Source organism: Taudactylus pleione, unplaced genomic scaffold (genome assembly GCF_031769625.1).
Source record: "Taudactylus pleione unplaced genomic scaffold, aTauple2 ptg000393l, whole genome shotgun sequence".
NCBI lineage: Eukaryota > Metazoa > Chordata > Amphibia > Anura > Myobatrachidae > Taudactylus > Taudactylus pleione.
This window is the reverse complement of record NW_028284794.1, coordinates 2,127,501-2,148,821: the sequence shown is the minus strand read 5'-3', so window position 1 is coordinate 2,148,821 and position 21,321 is coordinate 2,127,501. Positions and strand designations below refer to the sequence as shown.

At 45.2% G+C, this 21,321-nt stretch overlaps 1 pseudogene; it reads right to left on the bottom strand.

The window, feature by feature from the left end:
- Positions 1–21,321, bottom strand: part of LOC148506846 (uncharacterized) — a 94,510-nt pseudogene that overhangs the window by 19,836 nt on the left and 53,353 nt on the right.

Genomic DNA, 21,321 nt, shown 5'->3' with positions numbered 1-21,321 from the left:
AGACAAAAAAATGGAAACATCAATTGCAGATCAGGCGGCCATCAACCTTCTAAGTAAGTCTAAGCTGCCGCAGACATAGCTGTCTCCTGACACACAGAGGGCTCTCCTGCTGCCAGCAAGGGCACAGTGGCTAATTTATGGGCACCCAAAAACAGTGTTTAATTGGTCTAACATACCTGCATTTCTCTAAGCAACCCTCCGTTATCTCCCCCAAACGCTGACTACTTGTCACTCACTTGGTGATTGAATCCTCTGTGTGAGCTTAATTACAAAACAATTGCTGCACATCTGCAGTGCGGCATAGACACATGCACAATGGCAAATAATCGCTCAATCTGTGTGAATGTAACATTGCGTCCATCTCTGAATCAGGCCCTATGATGCCATAATCACACCAGGACTAGCAAATTGTAGACTAGTAATTTAAGGCTTAGGGGCATGATTCAGTGTCACACGCATTGCCAATATTCAAAAAGCCCTAAATATTCCACCAGCACGTGTCACACCGAGTGTATGCACAGAACAGAGGCGCAGTTACAATTGAGACACATGGTATCAGAGATGTATCAGAATCAGGGGTGTTTTAAGAGAGGAGGGGGCCCATGTGCAGACTCAGTGCAGGCCCCCTCCACTCTCCGGCAGTCCCACGATGCAGTAGATTCTGGCTTAGTGCCAGAATCTACTGCGCATGCGCAGGTCTCTGAGAAAGTGGCGCCCACACCGGTTATCCGGGGAAAACAGTACTGCGCACGTGCGAGTGACCGGAAAAAGGACTGCCACCATTTTCCCAGTGATGTTTGCTGCTCTGCAGTTTCGGCTTGGCAGCACTATGGACAGGTAAGTATAAGTCTATGGGTGCAGGGTGTGCACTGCAGGCCCCCATAGATCCAGGTGCCCATGCGCACCGCACACCCTGCACCCATTATAGATACGCCCCTCTGATAAGAATAGTGCTGGACATTCCTGGGCAGTGATTGGAAGGTGGCTATTAAGTAGAGATGAGTGAGTTCGGTTCTTAGAGAACTGGACCCACCCGAATTTCCAGATCTGAGACGAGAACCGAGCTAGGCTCAAGTTTTCCAGCATCACTCAGATCTTAAAATGAAGCAAAATGCCATCCTCCCACTGTCAGATTCTCATGGGTTTTGGATACTATACTGGTACCCAGTCATTGGTGCCATGTCACTCCGGCTGTGTAGAGTGTAGTGAATGGATGTGCAGTGTCTATCCAAGAGCTGCTGTATCTGTCCAGGGCAGGGACTGTTGTATCCATCCATGGGCTGCTGTGTCCAACCAGGGATGCTCTGTCCATCCAAGGGTGCCCAGTGTATACAAAGATAAAAGCTAATAATATAAATAATACAAAAATAATATATTTTTGTTGTTTGCTGTATTCCAGTGTACTATATTATTATTTTATTTTTTTACTGTGATGCTGCCTGTCAGATCGCAGTGTAATATTCATACACATATTGGTTGTGACACTGTAAGTGGTAGCAGAGTGTATAATAAGTAAAACACTGTAAGTGGAAAACGCAGTGTATTCAATAAAAATATTGTGACACTTTCTGGAAAACAGTGTATTTGTAAAAAATATTTTGACACTTAGTGGAAATGCAGTGTATTCATAAATATTGTAACACTGCTAGTGGAAACGCAGTGTATTCATAAAAAATATTTTTACACTGTTAGTGGAAATGTAGTGTATTATGACAGTGTTAGTGGAAACGCGGTGTATGCAGCATATTCGTAAAAAAATTATTGTGACACTTTAAGAGGAAAACGCAGTGTATTCATAAAAAGTATTGACACTGTTAGTGGAAACGCAGTGTATTCATAAAAAATATTTTTACACTGTTAGTGGAAACGTAGTGTATTATGACAGTGTTAGTGGAAACGCGGTGTATGCAGCATATTCGTAAAAAAATTATTGTGACACTAAGAGGAAAACGCAGTGTATTCATAAAAAGTATTGACACTGTTAGTGGAAACGCAGTGTATTTGTAAAAAATATTGTGACACTTTAAGTGGTAGTGCAGTGCAATATTTAAAATTGGTACAAATTAACATATGTGCTGTAACCCACTTCATTCGTGTTTGTTGATATGGAGAATGATCAGTTGAGTGGAGAGCAGGAACACATACTAGTGGTGGAGCTGCTGCCAGTGCCACCAGTCATGATGATACTAGTCCATCTACATCTTTAACTAAAGCTGATGCCCAAGGGCATACAGAGCATCTAAAATCAAGCATCAATCACGGCATCTAACGTCAAGCAAGCAATGTTTTACAGTGTTAAAGAAAAAAAAATTAAAAGCTACGGTAGCTGCAGAGAAGCAAAAAATTGGCAATATGCCATATAACACATGAAGTGGCAAAGAAAGGATACGACCTTGGCCTTTATTTATGACTGGTGGTTCTGCATCTTATGATGATGTAAGCCCTTCTGTAGAATTGTCAAAAATATTATAATCGCTAAGGCACATGAACCAACTTTGTGCTTATAAAAGTCACAGATCCCCAAGGAGAGTCCAAGTGTGTCGTGGTTGTCATGTGTGAGCCTGACCTTTCTAATACTATACTTGAAGAGGATCCTCCTTCCATCACTTGTGTGCCCTCTGCAAATGTGGGGATAAGCAGCACAAATCAACATGCTGACGTAGAAATCGAGGATGCTTCTGTGGAATTGCACCAGGAGGATGAGGAGGACATTTCTGTATTTGGCACTAACATGGATGATGAGGATGTTGATGATGATGATGAGGATGTTGATGCCGAGGATGTTTGTGTAAAAACTGTAAATCAGGCAACAGTTGTTGCCCATGGTAGGAAAAAGCCCATTGTTGTCATGCCTGGGCAAAGGGCCAAAAAATCTACATCTCTTGTGTGGAATCATTTCCACCCAAATCCGGACAACAGTTGTCAAGCCACCTGTAGCCATTGCCAAGTAACAGTGAGTACAGGTAAGGACCTTAACCATCTTGGAACCTCCTCCCTGTTACATCACTTGCAGCGCATTCATCAAATTGAAAAGTGTCTTTCAAAATTAGAAACTTTGGCTAAAATAAATGTAACAGCAATCAGTCCAGTGTCACCTAGCTGCTCCCTTCTCTCTGGATCCAAGCTCCTGCAGTATCCACCACCAACACCTGCATCATCATCAACATCCTCAATAGTGATTGGAAGTAGTCCTGCATCCAATTTCATAAGAATGACTGACTCCTCTCCTATCCGTGGTTCCTCAGAAGAATCCTTGAGTGCTACGCCTGTTGCTGCTGCTACTGTGAGTGGATCTTCATCCCAGAAGGGGATAAGGAAGAATACTACTTTTAGTTTAACCAAACAATTGACTGTCAAACAATCCTTTTCAATGGGGAACAAGTATGACAGCAGACACCCAGTTGCACAGCGGATTACTGATGCCATAACAGCTATGCTGGTATTAGATGTGCATTTAGTATCTGCCATTAATGCAATGGGTTTTAGACAGTTAATTGAGGTCCTGTGTCCCCACTACCATGTCCCATCTAGATTCAACTTCTCTAGAATAGCAATTCCCAATCTGTACAAGGACATAAAAATACCTTATTAATGTCCTCCGAAATGCTGTTGTGCCCATTGTCCACTTAACCACAGATATGTGGAGAAGTGAGACAGGGCAAACTAAAGATTACATGACTGTGACAGCCCACTGGGTAGGTGTATTGCCTCCAACAGTGCAAACAGAAACAGCAGGATTTAACAAATGTCAACTCCTTCAGAGGCAGGCTACTCTGTGTATCACTGGTTTCACTAAGAGGCATACCGCTGAGAACCTGTTAGAAAAATTTAGGGAAATCATTGCAAAATGGCTTACCCCACTTGGACTCTCCTTGGGATTTTTGATTTCTGACAATGCCAGCAATATTGTGTGAGCATTACATATTGGTGAATTCAAACACATCCCATGTTTTGCTCACACAATTATTCTGGTGGTGCACCATTTTAAAAAAATGACAGGGGGATGCAGGAGATGCTCAGTAGCTCATAAGATTTCGGGACATTTTCGACATTCAGCAACCTCGTGTTAAAGATTGCAGCACCAGTGAGTATTCTTGAATTTGCCCTGCCAACAGCTGAATCAAGAGGTAGTAACTAGGTGGAATTCTACCCTCTATATGCTTCAGTGGATGGAGGAGCAGCAAAAGGCCATCAAAGGCTACACAATGGCCTATAACATAGGGAATGGAGTGGGAGTGCACCATAGTTAAGTGGAGTGGAAAATAATTTCCATGTTGTGCAAGCTTCTCAAACCCTTTGAACTTGCCACATGTGAATTTAGTTCAGACACTGCCAGTTTGAGTCAGGTCATTCCTCTAATCAGACTTTTGCAAAAGCAGATGGAGAAACTGAAGGAGGAGCTGAAACGGAGTGAATCTGCTAAGCATGTCGGACTTGTAGATCATGCCCTTTATTTGCTTTGCAAGGATCCAACTGTCATCAATCTGTTGAAATCCGATCACTATATTTTGGTGACCATACTTGATCCTAGGTTTAAGTCATACCTTGTGTCTTTCTTTCATAAATCTGAAAAGATGCAAAGAGCTGTTGGTGAAAAAATTGTCCGCTCAAGCGATACGTGACATGAAAGCATCTCCTCCTTCAGTTTCTGTGGTGCCAGGAAAAAATAACATTTTCCTAAGTGACCCACTGCTGGCGGTTATACAGATCAGTCAGCAAAACCTAATAACATCTCGTTGGGTCTGAAAGAACTGCATATATTGAGTGACATATCTACCGTGATTTTGTCTGATATGGTCAGCATCCAAATAGGCATGCCAGACAGTCTGTTTCACTACTGGCAGGAAAAAGAGGCAATTTGGAGTCCCTTACACAAACTGGCTTTGCTTTACTTAAGTTGGCCACCCTTCAGTGTGTACTGTGAAAGAGTTTTCAGTGCAGATGGGAACCTTGTCAGTGATCAGTGTAGGAGGTTACTTCCCCAAAATGTGGAAAAGATGATGTTCATCAAAATGAATTACAAATTCCACGTGGAAGACCTTTACCAGCAATTAAATCAAAACAGTACAGAAGCGTCTGTAATGGTGGATTCCAGCGGGGACAAATTAATATTGTGTGAAGAAGAGGATGTACACACTGATGGGGATGAGGATGATGACATATGATCTTACCTATGCTGTAAATGTAAAGACAGTGGGCCTGATTCAGAGTTGGGAACAGAGAGAGATATCTCTCTCAACTGTGAAACTGAATAAACCATATGGCAATGCAAGGGGTGTAAATACATAATTTTTTTTACATGTGGGGTAAATACTGGCTGCTTTAGCATGTAGCCCACAAATACTGCACAGCTTTATTATTATTCTACAATTTAGATGTCAGTTTGGATACCTCCCTCCCAAATCTAAATCTCTGTGCACATTTTAAAGCTGCCCCTCCCGCAGTGCAGCATGATCTCACCAAGATGATCAGTTGAGAGAGATCTCTCTCTCTATTCCCAAATCTGAATCAGGCCCAGCTTGTGTATGGGATCATTGCCACCAATGTCAACTGCATATTGGCAGCTTGTTTTGTGGGGGGTCCAAACAAACCAATAATTTCAGCCACAAGTGGCAGTCCCTGTCACTGAAGTGATTGGTTTGTTAAACTGTGAATGTCCTGTTTCATATATACAACATTAGGGTGGGTTGGAGGGCCGAAGGACAATTCCATCTTGCACCTCTTTTCTTTGCATTATGTGCTGTTTGGGGCATTACTGCCTGACATTTTAAATTTAATTTTTTATGAATGTCCAGAAATTGTAATGGCCACAGACAGCATCTCCTGTATTCCCCTTTCATTTTTAAAGAAAATTCTGAAGCACCAAGTTGATGGGGAGGGGGGAAAATATGAGCAGCAGCAGCAGCAAAGAGCATCTTCCTGTCAGGATGTGTGCAATAAAGTGCAAATATGTTTAATACAAAAATTAGTTGTGTATATTGGTCACATACATACATATTTACATGGTAAAGCAGGCTGAGGTAACCTGAAGCACATCACCTGTTGTTGACAAATAACTTCCAGTAGGCCAAGCAACCATCACAGATGCTGGTAGTTGTAGTTCAGCCGGAGAACTATAGGCTGCTTTCCTCTGATGTAAACAGCAAGTCTTGGTCCCATTATCCCTAACAACCTCCCTGAGTACAACTTCAAACTAGTAAACATCTGTTTACAGTATGTTCTAGCAGCACCTCCACAAGCAAGGCCACCTCATTTCTATTAGATGTATAAAAAATTAAAGAACCTACTCAAGATCAAAGATGTATTTTAGGAACTGAAGAATTTGATTCTATGTTGATCTCCCCTCATACATTTTTTAAGAATCAAAATATTAAACTAAATAAATTAAAAACTAATCAATTCTTCCGTCTTTTCCCTGTCTTCAGTCCATAAACATATTCCAACTCCGTCGGGAATCTGACTTAGTTAAGGAAAAAATTCTTGGTTTTTAAATTTCCTAGGTGTCGTATATTTTATTAAACTGCCATCCTGTCTACCTCTGCAATGCCACTCTGTGTCATGTTGAAAGCTGAACTGCCACATGTAAGTGCCGCCAACTACTGTCGCTTAGCTTAGTCAGCCAGCTAGCTGAATGCAACCTTTTGGCCCTAAACTAGATGAAAAAAAATCAATATTGTGAGGTTGTCAAAATTGACAGGAAATTACTGGAAATAAATGTTATTGAGGTTAATAATACTATAGCAACAAAAATAGACCCAAATTATGTGATTTTAGCTGTTTTTATAATTTTTTTAGCCAAAAAAATGCTCCAAAACCAAAAACAAAATACGCAAAGGGTTGTTTTGGCAAAACTAAATCCAGAGATACAGCTCCAAAACCAAAACATGGGGGTCTGTGCACATCTCTAATGACAATAGGTTATTCCTTATCTCGGGCAACAACTGTTACTTCCAATGGTTCCTGATTTACACAAACAACATCCTCATCAACAACACCATCATCAACTTCCTCATCATCAACATCCTTATTAGTGGCAGCTACACAAATATCCTCCTCATCCTGGTGCACTTCCACAGAAGCATCCTCGATTTCTATATCAGCATGTTCACTTGTGCTTAAGTCATCATAAGAGGCAGAACCACCAGTCATAATTAAAGGCCAAGGTCTTAGCTTTTCCTTGCCACTTCGTGTGGTGAAAGCCATATTGCCAATTTTATGTCTGTCTTTCTGCAGCTAACTTTCCCTTTGATATTTTTTTCTTTACCAATGTTAAAGATTTTTTCTTTGATTTTAGATGCCCTGACTTAAGCCCTGTATGGCCCTGGGCACCAGCTTTAGTAGATGATGTAGACAAACTATTATTGTCATGAATGGTGGCACTGGCAGCAGCTCCATCACTAGTATGTGGTTTCTGCTCTCCTCTCAACTGATCGTTCCCCATATCAATAAACACAAATGAATTGGGGTACAGCACACACGTCAGTTTGTACCAATTTTAAATATCACACGGTATCAATGACCTACAGTGTCACAATATTTTTTATGAATAATACACTGCATTTCCACTTAGTGTCACAATAACACACTGTGCTACTATTTACATTGTCACAATATTTTTTATGAATAATACACGGCATTTCCACTTACAGTTTCACAATTTTGTTATGAATATTTTACACTGCAGTATTACTTACCAGCAGTGTCACAATACTTGTTTGAATAATATTACACTGCGGTATTACTGAACGACAGCGTCACTCACAATACTTTACAAATTATACACTGCAGTATGATGAACATATAGCGTCACTCCAGGGCCATCTCTTCCATTAGGCTTTTAGGGCAGTTGCCCAAGGGCCCCGAAGCTTCAAGGGGCCCTCCAGCCCCCTGCAGCCGCAGCCAGTGAGTAAATGTTTTTTTTTTAATGCACTGTCATCGTCATCCCCCCCTTGATGTGTGACCCCCCCCTTCCATGACAAGCAACCCTCCCTGGTACACATGGTACCCAGCCAAGTAGGGTGACATATAGTGGAGGGCGCCGCCACCCAGATGGCGTTTGGTCAGCACTCCACAGTGACAAACACACTGCCACCGACGCCGGCAGCAGTGTGTTTGTTTTAATTAGCAGCCAATGAGAGTCTGTCAGACTCTCATTGACTGCTGCATCCACTGCCAGAGCCGGGCTCCATCTACCGGCTCCCGCAGTGGGTAATGGGAGAGATGACATGACGTCTCTCCCATAATTCAGAGCGGGCCAGCTTGGGAGGATGGATGGAGGAGCGGATGGCGGTGGCAGGAGCAGGAGCAGGGATTCAGGTGAATTTTTTTTTTATTACGTGTGTGTCTACTGGGGGGGCACTACTGGGTTGGATCACTACTGGGGGCACTACAAGTGGGGACTACTACTAGGGGCACTACAAGGGGGAGACTAATACTGGGGGCACTGCATCAGGGGACCACTACTGGGGGCACTGCATAGGGGGGGACCTCCACTGGGGGCACTAAAAGAGGGCAACTATTACTAGGGGCACTACAAGGGGGGGGACTACTACTAGGGGCACTACAAGGGGGGACTACTACTAGGGGCACTACAAGGGGGGGACTACTACTAGGGGAACTACAAGGGGAAGGGACTACTGCTAGGGACACCGCATGGAGGGACTATCACTGGGGGCACTGCATCGGGGGACCACTATTGGGGGCTCTATATAAAGGGCAATACTGGGGATACTGCATAGGGGGGACTACAACTGGGGGCACTATTTAAAGGGCACTGCATAAAGGGTACCACTATTGGGGGCACTGCATAGGGGGGACTACTACTTGGGGCACTATATAAGGGGCACTGAATAGGGGGTACCACTACTGGTGGCACTGTATAGGGGGGGACTACTACTGGGGGCACTATATAAGGTGCTTAGTACTGGGGGCACAAAAGGGCACTGCACAGGGAGGATCACTAGTGGGGGTGTTGTATAAGGGGCACTGCATTTTTTTCCTGTGAATGGGTGGGTAGGGGCCCCAGTGCATTGCTTTTCCCAGGGCCAACACTGCTGTTAAGACAGCCCTACATCACTCACAATATGGTCAGCAGCATCACAGTGTTTTGGATACACTGGGGAGGGTACGGCATACAACAACACAAAGTGAGGTACAGCACAAAAAACTATATCGCTTACTTTTTTTAACTTAGTATTTTTTTTACAGCCCATGGACGGACATCACACGGGATGGAGAGCACACTAGATGGACAGCACAACCCTGGACAGCACTCCACTTGATGGACAACACAGCAGACCCATGAATTAGCAAAGCAATGATAAATAACACAGCCACTTGGACAGACCACAGCACACCCTGCCTAGATTGGACAACACAGCCCAGCACATCACACCCATGTATTGGACAATACAGCCCAGCACAGCACACCCCTGTGTTGGACAACACAGCCCAGCACAGCACACCCCTGTATTGTACAACACAGCCCAGCACAGCACCCCCTGTATTGTACAGCACAGTCGAGCATAGCACACCCCTGTATTGTACAACACAGCCCAGTACAGGACACCCCTGTATTGGACAACACAGCCCAGCACATCACACCCATGTTTTGGAACACACAGCCCAGCACAGCACACCCCTGTATTGTACAGCACAGTCCAGCATAGCACACCCCTGTATTGGACAACACAGCCCAGCACAGCACACCCCTGTATTGGACAACACAGCCAAGCACAGCACACCCCTGTATTGTACAACACAGCCCAGCACAGTGCACCCCTGTATTGGACAACACAGCCCAGCACACCCCTGTATTGTACAACACAGCCCAGCACATCACACCCCTGTATTGTACAACACAGCCCAGTACAGCACACCCCTGTATTGGACAACACAGCCCAGCACAGCACACCCCTGTATTGTACAGCACAGTCCAGCATAGCACACACCTGTATTGGACAACACAGCCCAGCACAGCACACCCCTGTATTGGACAACACAGCCCAGCACATCACACCCATGTATTGGACAACACAGCCCAGCACATCACACCCCTGTATTGGACAACACAGCACAGCACAGCACACCCCTGTATTGTACAACACAGCCCAGTACAGCACACCCCTGTATTGGACAACACAGCCCAGCACAGCACACCCCTGTATTGTACAGCACAGTCCAGCATAGCACACACCTGTATTGGACAACACAGCCCAGTACAGCACACCCCTGTATTGTACAACACAGCCCAGCACAGCACACCCCTGTATTGGACAACACAGCCCAGCACAGCACACCCCTGTATTGTACAACACAGCCCAGCACAGCACACCCCTGTATTGTACAACACAGCCCAGTACAGCACACCCCTGTATTGTACAGCACAGTCCAGCATAGCACACCCCTGTATTGGACAACACAGCCCAGTACAGCACACCCCTGTATTGTACAGCACAGTCCAGCATAGCACACCCCTGTATTGGACAACACAGCCCAGTACAGCACACCCCTGTATTGTACAACACAGCCCAGCACAGCACACCCCTGTATTGGACAACACAGCCCAGCACAGCACACACCTGTATTGTACAACACAGCCCAGCACATCACACCCCTGTTTTGGACAACACAGCCCAGCACAGCACACACCTGTATTGTACAACACAGCCCAGCACAGCACACAACTGTATTGTACAACACAGCCCAGCACAGCACACACCTGTATTGTACAACACACCCCAGCACAGTGCACCCCTGTATTGGACAACACAGCCCAGCACAGCACACACCTGTATTGTAGAACACAGCCCAACACTGCACACCCCTGTATTGGACAACAAAGCCCAGCACACCCCTGTATTGGACAACACAGCCCTGACTGCCCAGGACTCAGCAAGCAAATGGCACTGATCACTGCAGGGAGAGACTTGTATACAATACAAAACCCGCAAGAATCCGACAGCAGGAGGATGATGTTTTTGCCACAGTTTGGGATATGTGTTGGGCGGAAACACCCGAGCAGGATTTTTATACCGGCCCACAGGGCTGCTATCAGAAATTCTGGGGACCGCTACTAACAAAATAGGTGCCCCTCCCCCTGGGTATAGGGCAGAGTTGGTCAGAGTTGTGGATAATGTGGGTGGAGCTACAGTATATCAGGGGTGTTGCCTAAATTGGTGCATAATCCAGGGATGGCTAGGCATGGTGCTGAGGGGTGCCACAGGGCAAGGAAGGTTGGTTGGACTAGGGGACAAAGGGCAGTAGGTGGGGGCAGAGAAGACAGGCAGGAAGGCTGGACATGGTGGGGGAGGAATGGAAGGCTGACTGGACTGGGGCTGGGAAGACAGGCTGGCTGGCTGGACTATGAGGGGGATGCAGGGAAGATTGGCTGGACTGAGGGAGGGGCAAGGCAGGGAAGGCAGACTTGCTGGACTGGGGGGGCATAGGGAAGACGGGATGGACTGGGGGGGCAGGGAAGGCAGGCTGGCTGGACTTGGGGATGGCCAGAGCAATCAGCGGCACTGCAGCATTTGAACTATGGAGTCGACCGCGAGCCAATCACACCATGCAGAATGGTGGCCAATCAGGAGTGGCTGCTCCTGATTGGCTGATCAGGAGCTGCTGTTCCTTATTGGCTGCCATTCCATCAGCCAATCACAGCCCGTGGAACGGCAGCCAATCAGGATCGGCCGCTCCTTGGCTGCCATTCGGCAAGCCAATCACAGCTCGTGGCCGGCTCCAGTCCATAGTTGAAATGTCACAGCGCTGATGATCTTTCTCCCTGTCTGCTGCCACCCGGTTCACTCCTCGTTGCTGTTAGCCGGGCCCCTTCTCTCTCCGGGCCCGGTACTAGAGTCCTGGCAGTCCCCCCCTCATGGCGGCCCTACCGGCCCGGATCGCAACGTTTGGGTGGTCCGGTTCTCAGAGAACTGGACCCACTCATCTCTAGTCAGCACACATTTCTAATTATAGCAGCTACAGATGCTGACAGTGGGGGTCTCCGTCACATTCATATGCACGGCTGTACACCAGGGATGGGTTTTGTAGAGGCATTTTTATTAAGTCGCAGAGGGACTACCACGAAAGGAAGCAGCTGTGCCCACACTTGCAGCCTCCTCCGAATAAGCTCCTTTGTCTCTATTTAAATTGTCTCAGAACATTTCAGAAACCTTCGAAAAACTAAGTATTATTAATAACAAGTTTTGTAACTAGGATTCTGTGTATCTGTACCTCGTGCTTATGTCAGATAATAATTACACTGTAACGCATAGCACCTCATCTAGAGTGGCAATTAAAAATATTAATCGGGCATAGGCACAAGTCCGAAATGCAATGTTAATGGGTGCACTTTCACATGAGGAATTAGAGTTGTGCTCATCTTATCATATAAACTTAGGGGTCTATGTATTAAGCCTTGGAGAGAGATAAAGTACCAACCAATCACCTCCTAACTGTCACATTACAGGCTGTGTGGGAGATGTACTAAGCCTTGAAAAGAGATAAAGAGGACAGATATAAAGTACCACCCAATCAGCTCCTGTCATTTTTCAAACACAGCCTGTAACATGGCAGTTTGGAGCTGATTGGTTGGTACTTTATCTCTGTCCACTTTATCTCTCTCCAAGGCTGTACATAGACCCCTTTATATCTAAGGGAATATTTATTATAATTTATAATTCATAATTTCAATGAGATTTCCAGGGAACAATACAAATCGCATTGACAGATATAAAAAAATTATGCCAGAAATGATTAATCGAAGGCATACCGGCACCGCAGTGTCAGAAAAGAGCTGTCCTGGGGAATACTTACCCAGCTCAGAAAAGCTGTCCGCTGTCTTCTGTGTCAGTTTTCCATAAATCTGAAAGACTGCACATTCCTGCCTATGTGGAGAATGAATTTCCATCTGACATACAGGTGCCCCTCGACCACTTCAGTGAATGGATGAAGGGGCTTTAGCTGTCTACAGGTTGAACACCTGAGGGTATAGTTACTAAAGGTCGATTTTGGTTGATGATTGGTCGATTTTGTGTTTCAGAGTCTAAATCACACATTACTTAGTGATGATTTTTTGAGATTGTTTAAAAAAAATAAAAAATCATCTGTTAGTAAATGTGTGATTTAGACCCTGAAACACAAAATCGATCAAAAATTTACCAAACTTCAACCAAAATCGACTTTTAGTAAATATACTCCCTGGTCCCTGGATTCATTCAGTCAAAGTAAGAATATTTTTTTTTTTTTTAATTAAATGTTTTATACTTTTTGTTTTGTTTCTTTCATTTGTTTTGTGTTATGATTTTGGCAGAGTAGGAGCAGCCAAGAGAGAAGTGAGGGATCTGCAAAGATACTGGACCCTTTCCATCTGCATATTCGGAAGATGGCTTTAGCTATATGGGGCTTTTTACAAGTAAATTTCACAATTGAAGATTTATACATTACAACATTATGGTCCGGACCTGTTGCGAGTTTTTAGCCAGGGAGGAGATTTTGCAAAACCTTAAATAATGTGGTGAATATTGTAGATTTTTGCATTTTATAAGTAAACAAAGGTTTGATAAATATGGCCCCCTAGTGTATAAGGAATTTATTCATCATTACATAATTATCACTTGCGATAATTATGTTTTAAACTCGCTGACATTTTAAAAAACTTTTTGGAAGCAATCATCATGCCTCATTAGCAAAAATATCACTTCCGAAAAGCTGCTCTATTTGTGGAGTCAGCTTTCCAGGAAAGTGATACTTTTCCCCTTACACATGCAGTGTTCCTATGGATTTCCCTGCCAGTGCCGCCAGTACTCACCTAACCCTGCTGCTGTGTGTAAACTCTCCCATCCTTTCCCCAGTGTCTGCTCTGTCTCTCCCCTGTGTCCTCTCTCCTCCCCCTGCTGATGTCTCCTGTCCATCGCATACTTTCACAGATGCAATGTATGCCCTGTTCCCCCCGGGTCCTCTCTCCTCCCCCTGCTGCTGTCTCCTGTCCTTCCCCACCCGCTACCACATCCTCTCCCTCCCCCGCTCCCATGTCTTCTTCACCAGGAGCCTTCTGACTGTCTCTTGCCGGTGAGTCGGAGCATAAGCAATGTGGTCTACACAAAGGTCTGTTGTGCCCCAGAGCTCTCAGCTCCCAGAGCTCTGCAGTGCAGATACAGCAGGGAAGAATCTGAATAAATACCTCAGTGACTGCATGTAAATCTTCACAGGTGCCACAGCACCTCCAGACCGGATACCATTTATGGACTGAGGAGGTACAATAATTAGACACCGGCATCTCTAAGAGGCAACAACCTCTCTTTACTATTTATCCCCGAGCGGTGGTGCAGTGATATATGAGATGCCCGTTACCCGTACTGCATTGATCATTGAGGAGTGGGGGCACATGAGAGATTGCAGGTGGATACACCCCTGTGACCACACTGTCACTGTTTCTCTTAATGGATTGTGTGAATGGAATGCTTTTGAGGTGAAATCCACCATTATTTCTTTATAGCTGGATGTGGCTGTTTTGATTTGCCAATCAGCTGACACAGGTACAATACACAGCTACAGAATTTTTAAACATACAATTTTAACTGTGACCCCTCTATGGAGTATATTTACTAAAGTGAGAGTTTTTAGAAGTGGAGATGTTGCCCATAGCAACCAATCAGATTCTACTAATATTTAACTAGCACCTTCTAGAAGATAATAGCTAGACTCTGATTGGTTGCTATGGGCAACATCTCCACTTCTAACAACTCTCACTTTAGTAAATACATACATATGAATAATAGCAATTTTTATGCAATAGAACAAAGGACTCTTCGAAAGAAATGTATCATTTGTTGTCTGAGTTATTGATACATTGTTTTATTACTTTATAAGTATATTATTATCTCTGTGTTGTAGGTCTTCAGATGAGGGTGAATTTTTATTACATCAACATATGTTTTAGGCATTCATGTTATTTAATTTTTTTTTACCGCTATCTTCTTTTTCTATAAGAAAAATACCCACAATATGGTTATCTTTAAAAAATAGGGGGGGGGGAATGCAATGCTGTTTCTGGCTCAGGGCACCAAATAGTCCAGTTATGGCTCTGTTATAGTGTGTTATAGACTGATCCATCCAGTACTCATTTGCCAGGTAACATAAGCATGCTAGATTTGCTCTCTTCTCCAATATCATTGTTTCCCAACCACAGTCCTAAAGGCACACTAAACAGTCCAGGTTTTAAGGATAGCCATACTTGAGCCCAGGTGACTTAATTAGTGCCTCGGTTATTTTGATATAACCATCTGTGCTGAATCATGGATATCAGTAAAACCTGGACTGTTAGTGTGCCTTCAGGTCCGAGATTGGGAAACACTGTCCTATATAATACAGGTGTAGTGAATAAGGGAGAAGTATCTTTCACGCTCTTAAGGGTATATTTGCTAAAGTGCAGTTTTTTTAGAAGTGGAGATGTTGTTCATAGCGGGATGTACTGTGGTCATGATACTGGCGGCCGCGAGGCACTCAGGACTATTAATACGAGATATATATGCGGGAGTCTGGTGACTAACATGCCATTGTTTCTGAACTTATCCATTAATATAATCAATTTTTATATATATATTTATTTAGGAACTGTTTACTGGAGTTTTCAGAATTCAACCACAGATACATGCAGATACACTAACTGCTCACTATACCCCCCAGTGTTTTGTTGTTGTATTATTGAAACTGTATCATATATTTTTATGAAAATATAGTATGGTACCCCATAGTTATGGGGTTACCCCTTTAACTTGTTAGGGGATGTAGGGCCTGATTCAGAGCCGGATGCTCTTTAAGAGCGCTCACTCTGAATCAGGGCTTTTTTTTTTGTTGTTGTGGCCACCCACAGCTTTTGCGAGCAGCCAGTTGATGGTCGCTGGTAGGGTCTCGTCCGTCGCAAGCCCCAGAGAGCTTCCTGCTCTAACAGAGCAGGAAGCTCTCTACTGACATCACTGAATTTCTCTCTTGCTCCGGGGCTTGTACATGTGCGCGGCGCGTGCCGCGCGTGCTCAGTACCCCACCATCGATCCGCTTGCGAGCACTGTGCGCTCGCGAGCGGGTCTGAATCAGGCCCATAGTTACCCTGCAAACCCCTGTCAGTTTTTTTATTATTATAAGAACATACAGCACCATTGGCCCCATAGGATAATACAGTGAACATTTGCTGACCCTACTCCCTCGGACCATACTGAGCATGTGCAAACAAGGAGTTAGAAAGTGCCCCTTGGTCAGCAACCCATTTTTGAGGGAAAATCCTCCCCCATTGATTGGTAGCCTGGGTGTCCAGGTAGAGTTCCCTGTAGGCGGCCTGTTGCTGGTGTCCCCCTGTCCACTCATAGATGTCAGACCAACATGGAGGAGAGTATAGAAGAGTTTGTAAAATACCCTCCCCAGGGCTGTCAGTGCTGAGTCTGGGAGGAATTTCTGCAAAAGGATTGTCTGTGAGGCGTTTCTGTGGAGTGTCCCTGGATCTGTACAAATAGGGGTGCAGTACCCCTCTCATTTAACCTGGATTACAAGAATTTTATGGATCTGTTATAAAATAGGGATGCTATACTCCTTTTGGTGCTCTGGATTACAAATACTGCATTGTGACACTGGATTACAGTACATTGCTAAAGTGAGGTGAAGGGACTGTGGACCCTCTCAGACTGGATTTTTGGGACGGATCCCACGCTGGTGTAAAAGAGACCCCAGCAAACTGCCCACCTAAAACAAATTGCCCTCTTACCCTATAGAGGTTGGGGCAGGACTGCCAATGCTGCTGCTATACAGCTCCCCGCTGTAGTGAGGATCCCGCAGGAGGAGGGCCTGTGACCCGCGAGGACCCCTGGAGCTGCCCCGCTGCCGGCTGTGACAGTCTGCATACTGAGGAAGAAAGCCAGCCAGGAAATCAGAAGAGGAGCTCCTGCAGACCAGGGTGGGGTGCCTGCTCAAGGAAAGAGCCGATGTGAGAAGACTAGCTACCTGTCAAGGAGATCTGGACACTGCGGGCAACAGAGAGGACAGCCCCAGAAGAGGAGAGAGGACGCTGCTGTAGGACGCTGCTGGAAGATGCGCAGCTGGGTGAGAGTGAACACCGCTGAGGAAGATCGTCGCCAGATAAAGGAGCTGCACAAGCTGGTGAAGAGGACGCCACCATAGGAGGAGAGGCTCGGTGATATCGCCATCCAAGTGCCCGTGAATAAGGAAAAGGGCTGCCGGAGAGTAGTCCTACTGGATGGATTTTCCCGGGCTATTTGGAAACCTTACCTGCGAGGAGTGCCTACTTGGGAACCACAGCGTGGGGAGGGGCTCCGATGTGGTGCTCTGCATCCCGGAGCTCTGGAGGATGCCAAAGGAGGCTGAACAGCCACAGCCAGGAATGAGAACCTTAGACCTCCCTTTCCCAAGCTCTTGCCTTTACCCTTCCCTTTAGTGCAACCCCTGCCTTTAGATAGCATCACGCATTTGGGACACCCCCTCATCACTCCTCATAGTGCCTTATAGTGGGTTCCTTTGTTTTCCTTTAGCATAGGTCCTCTAATAGGGTTTCCCCTGTGAAGATGTGAGTTGCCTCCGAGCAGCTGTAGGAAAGGGGCTCTCATTTAGTTAGGGGTTTCTGTTACTGTATTTGGAGAAGATTGTTTAACTCAGCAGCTTATTTGTGTAAATAGGGGGGAAAGTAGAGATAGGTTGCCCCTCTTTCTCTGTGCAAACCTGTAGCTGATTTGGGGTGTTGTTATTCTTCCTGTGAACCTCCAGCTCATGTCTGGGAGGGAACGTGATTTATTTGGGTCGGCTCATGTCTGATATCACTGTGGGTGATGTACAATATTTCCTATGTTTATCCTGAAACTAAATGTAATGCCATTGAAATTTATTTTTCTCTGTTTGCGGTTGGCCATTGGTGTTAATTAATTGATTGGTAGTGACCCGGCGTGGTACTTCATCTGTCACACTCTTCTGTAAGGCTGTTTACTGCTCATTGTATTTTTCAAATGTATTAGCTGATTTAATGCTAAATCTATACCTGCTTAACCACTGCATTACCTGGCTAGTATTGTTTTCTGGTAGCTGATAAACTCTTAGCCCTATCTAACCTCAGTTTGCAACCCTTTCTTAACTAATGAATTGTGTCATAAACTGTTAGCCGTTATAGCTGGAGAACTACAAGTACCAGCCTAACCTGCATGTGCATTATTGTGTTTGGGCCATTTACTCTGCATAAACTGTTAGCATTTACAGCTGTAGAACTGCAAGTACCAGCCTAACCTGCATGTGCATTATTGTACTTAGGCCAATTATTCTGCATAAACTGTTAGCCTTTACAGCTGGAGAACTACAAGTACCAGCCTAACCTACATGTGAATTATTGTGCTTGGGCCATTTACTCTGCATAAACTGTTAGCCGTTATAGCTGGAGAACTACAAGTACCAGCCTAACCTGCATGTGCGTTATTGTACTTGGGCCATTTATTCTGCATAAACTGTTAGCCGTTACAGCTGGAGAACTACAAGTACCAGCCTAACCTGCATGTGCATAATTGTTTTTGGGCCATTTACTCTGCATAGACTGTTAGCTGTTATAGCTGGAGAACTACAACTACCAGCCTAACCTGCATGTGCATTATTGTGTTTGGGCCATTTACTCTGCATAGACTGTTAGCCGTTACAACTGGAGAACTACAAGTACCAGCCTTAGCTGCATGTGCATTATTGTGTTTGGGCCATTTACTCTGCATAGACTGTTAGCCGTTACAGCTGGAGAACTACAAGTACCAGTCTAACCTGCATGTGCATTAGTGATGAGTACAGGTGTTCCGAAATAGCCTTAGGTGAATCCTTCTCTCTTGTTTGTGGTTATAACTATTGCTTTGCCAACTGAGGTCACCAGTAGAGGAGAGGGAGGTGTTGAGTAATCAGCTTGGTGTTAAATTTTGCAGGATTGTATTCTGTTTATGATACACTTTAAATTGCTGTTATTCACTTATTTGTAAAAATAATAAAACTGAGTTGTACCCTCCTTCCGGTCTGGTTACTGTGTCTGCAAAAAAGGGTATATTAGCAAACTTGCCTCTCTGTCATGGTGTGTCCTATCTTAGCTACAGAAGAATCGGTCACCAAAGCACTCTGAACACATCCGAACCTGGTGCTAGTGGTGTAGCACTGTACACACCAAGACTAAACCTGAACATTACAATAGATTTTATGCATATCTTATGATAAATAAATTGTCTTTTATTATCTTATATTTCATTTATATTAGTGATTTTTGTGTATGGACTATGGCCCTCATTCAGAGGCGGTCGCAAGCAGTGACTGCTCGCTTGAATGAGGGCAGCCACTTCTCTTTTGAAGTGCGGCCTCCTGGTTGCTAGCTAAGCTGTGGGTTATCACCCACAACTTTAGCGACCAACCAGGTTGATGGTCGCGATGGCCAAGACCATCGCAACCATCGGGGCTTGCGATGAGTCCCTAAGGTTGAGTCTCGGCAACCGTAAGCCCCAGGGAGCTTCCTGCTCTGATCAAGCAGGAAGCTCCCCACTGACATCACTGGTGATGTCAGTGCGGCCGCCCACAAAATGGCATGTGTTCCATTAGGAAAGCCTCCATTTGTGTAGCCACCCCCCGCCCCGCCTACAAAACGGGACGAGCTGTTGATCAACATTGACAGCCTCCCCTTTTGTAGTGAGCTCTGGAGCAAGAGATTTTCTCTCTAGCTCCGGGGCTTGCACACACGCAGTGCGGCCGCTGCGCGTGCGCAGGGCCTCAACATCGACCCAGTTGCAAGCGCTCAGCGCTTGCGACCGGGTCTGAATGAGACCCTATATGCTCCAAATGCTGCTTTATGTTCTTATATGATTTCTTCTTGATATATACACCAGGCAGTGCCGTATCTGGATGGCAGTGCGCCCTGTGCAGCACTGCCGCCCCTCTCACACCCCCCACCCCCCTCCTTCCCCTGAGCGTTTACCTTTCCCTCCAGGGGGTGGAGGGTGGGAGGGAACCTCCACCAATGTTCTTGGTGTGCCGCGCACCACTGCAGGAGGTCTCTTGGCCGGTGACCCTGGAGGCTTCCGCCCTGTGCGGAGGCACTGGCCGCACCACCCTCTCTACAGCCCTGACACCAGGACACTACCTGGTTTTCTGCAGCAGCTAGAGAACATTTGGTCACATAATTGATTACCAACAAGTGCATTCTTTTACAATTTAAAGTTACTCATAGTAGCGCTACATTATCCTTCCTACCATTTCCTTGTAAGGGAATATTTATCAATGCAATTTTAAAATCCCACTAAAACAGTAGTTTTTGAGGGGATATCCACAAAAATTAAGCATCCCAAGGATGTACTGTATAAAGGAGTGGCTGCAGCAGATATCGGACACCCATATATCCATTTCCTTCAAAAGCAGCCTTTATGGGGACTGCTAAATTGTTAAATTTACCAAGCTCTAGAGGGCAAAGTAGTCCTGATCTTGGCCCCAGTAGCTAACTCCATCTGCACATGGTGTTATCCCGTAGTAGCCTATGGACTACAATATTGTATTTTTTTGAAGAAAGATCTACTGTATTCCTCACTTGCAACCCGACCTGACACATGCACTGCCCGACTGCCATGTATGTGCATTACGCTCTCTGGGTCTCTGCCCTTCTAACCCTAAATGCATGTAAAATATACATTTCCACTTTGCAATATGGGTTGATATTGTCACATGACAAATGCATTAAAAGTGCTGGATATGATAAATATGCCCCTAAATATATTATGCCACTTGCAGGGCTGGCGCTACCATTAGGCAGCTTTAGGCAGCGTCTGCCCCTGGAGGGCGCTGCAGAGTCTGCAAAAAAAAAAGAACTATGCTCCTGAGAGACGGAGCCCAGCGCTAGCATGTCCCTTAGCTGCTTCCCACAGCCCCAGCCCCGATCCTCAGCCTCCTCTAGCATATGCAGGGGAAACCATCCATGATGCCGGACTGATTCCCCCTGACATCAGCAGAAGTGGGGGCGGAGCCAATACAGCAAGCCCTGCCCCCATATCACCTGCAAATTACGGCATTTATTACATCATGTGGGGGCTTATTGATTAGCAACCTGCACCAGTTGCTGCATCAATAGGGTAAGTATGTTTGCCTACTGTGTAAATATGTGTATGTATTATTGTGTATGTATGTGTTAGTGTATGTATACAGTGTATGTGTTAGTGTGTATGTATGTGTTATTGTGTATGTATGTGTTAGTGTATGTATACAGTGTATTTGTTAGTGTGTATGTATGTATGTGTTGGTGTATGTATACAGTGTATGTGTGAGTGTGTT